The sequence below is a fragment of the Lathyrus oleraceus genome, chromosome 6 (genome assembly GCF_024323335.1).
Source record: "Lathyrus oleraceus cultivar Zhongwan6 chromosome 6, CAAS_Psat_ZW6_1.0, whole genome shotgun sequence".
Lineage (NCBI taxonomy): Eukaryota > Viridiplantae > Streptophyta > Magnoliopsida > Fabales > Fabaceae > Lathyrus > Lathyrus oleraceus.
Window position 1 is genome coordinate 71,015,582 of NC_066584.1, and position 2,603 is coordinate 71,018,184.

Below are 2,603 nucleotides of genomic sequence, written 5' to 3' on the forward strand. Positions count from 1 at the left end.
TGTGTGTGTGTGTGTGTGTGTGTGATTTTGCCATAACACTTCCAAAAATTCCCTTGTGTCTTTGCAAGACAATGATCACTCAAACAAACATGGTCAAATGAGCTTTCACACTCTAAAGCTTCAAGTTTTGACATCATTAAATTTAGTAGTACACGAGAACCTTGAGTCTTATTAATGAAACTTAATATATATCCATATTGATTATCATCGACTGAGAGTTGACAACTCAAACCACCAATGATCATAAACCCTAAGTCTTCACTTGAAAGTTATTGTACTACAATGTTGAATTTATACAACAACTTAGCTTGATTCAGGGGGATAGTTGGATAGCTATTGATGAATATTTAGCAAGTGCAGTAAAAATATCGCCAAGTAATAAAATCTAAGTTTGTATCCCCATGGATTATTTTATTTAAATAAAGAAATTTAAAATTACTAGAATTATAAAATTGGGGAATTTCTTGAGAGTTGGTTTGAAACAAAAATTAAACAAAGTGTTGGAAACTTATCAGATTAAAGGCGATCAGACTTTGATTTATATCCCATGTATGTCACTGTAGATTAAGGTGTTTATTTGTCTAAATTAATTTTCCCTTAGGTCAGTACGACGTTAAAACATGCAAATTCGGTACGTTAAACCTTAAGTCACAAATAAAAATTGTTTATTCCTAAATCAATTATTAAGTTGAACATTTAATATAGATCAAGTTCACAGAGTTAGGGCCAGTAATCCCTACAAACCTAGGTTCATTTTATGAGTTCATCAACGCATAAAATGCTTTACACAAGAGATTAACTGAATAAAAATACTGAAATATATCAATTCATGCAAATAATACAAAGCGAGACATGTGTTCCAATAGATCCATACAGGTTCATCTACCAAAACTTAATCCAGGGGAAAATTATCTACTCATATTGAAGAAATACATGGCAATAAGTTTAAAGAAGGAATGAAAGTCATAGCGAAATTTGGTCTTCAATTGAGAAAGGCCTTCAATCTTTCCTCCTAAAACTCTTCCAACCATCAAAGTAAAATATTATTTTCACCCCCTTAAATCCTTCTCTTACTTCTCTTTAAATAGGAGTTGATATTAGTTTCTTAGGATTGAGAAACAAAACTCAATTCCATAATTCAGCATTGTAACAACATCAGACTTTTTATCACTATTTTTCATCCATTTTTATTCTGATTTAGACTTTTACTTTTTCATAGAAGTTGAAGCGCAAGATGTTATCTTTCATTGGTCTCTGGTACCACATCAATAATAGTTACGAAGCTCTATATATGGTCAAAATACCGCACAAACATCATGATGTAAGTTATGTTGAAATTGCACTTTTCTTCACAATTTCTCCACTTTTTCATCTTTTTTGCTTTGTTTATTCACTTCTTTATTTTATTCCTATTTATTCATAAAACTTAAACATAATCTACTAAAATTCATCAAAAACATATGCAAATGCTTAATAAAATTACATGATAACAAGGCGTCATCACAACCCCATACTTACATTGTTACTTGTCCTCAAGGAACTAATTCATATCCACGATCTTCCTCAGAACTTTGTACTTACCAAACCAATGAAAGACAATAACCATTATTGAGTTATCACTTTTGTTCCTTGCTTCAATCCACCATAATTCAAATAGCTTTTCTTCAAATTTCTATATACTCAACCCATAGTTATCAATCCCAAATAGCGGAACAAAATGGTTAACCCTAAAAATATAATATTGTGATAGTGAATAGCGGGATAACTTTTTGGACTAATTATATAAATAATTTATAAAACATAAAGTAAAATTAAATAAATAACACAACACCCACAAAATATTTATAAAATCAAATGTTAAATAACAATGTTTAATCAAGATTCAAAATATTATATGAAAACTCTTAATAAAATTCAAAACATCACATATTAAAATTTAAACTTAGTACTATTATATGAAAACTCAAACAAACATGGAAATCATATATTTTCATCAAATGGGTCTTTTTCTTCAAAATATTCCTCCAATTCTTCATCTTCTTCATCATTTACCTATTCTTCATCTTCTTCAACATCTTCTATCACCCCTTGTTGTGTTATTGTTGCCCTATATGTACTTGCAACTTCAAGTTGCTTTGACCTCCTAGTGTAGATTTTAACACCCTAAATCCTGAAACTTATAAATAAAAGATTGCTCAACAATTTAAGGTGTCACCAACGACAAGCGTCAGACCAGACATAAACACGCAGTCGAAATTAAGCAACATATAACACCTGTCATTACATGTTCACCTTCACTTAGGGTATCATTGCATCAAAATCATATTAAACACAATAATAAAACATATTAACTTCAATTTGAATCTTATAAAGAATTAGCCTTCACACAATGGTTTCAAAAAGAGATTAGTTATTAAACTCCAATTCAAAACGCCGCGACATAATAGTTATTAAACTTCAACCACATAATCACATCAACATAAAACATAATAAATGAAACATCGATCGCCCTCAGTGTTGCTGAATCAGAGCATGACAACTAAGAATAAAAACGACAACTAATGAAAATAACTTCAACATATATTTTTAACTCACATAAAAAA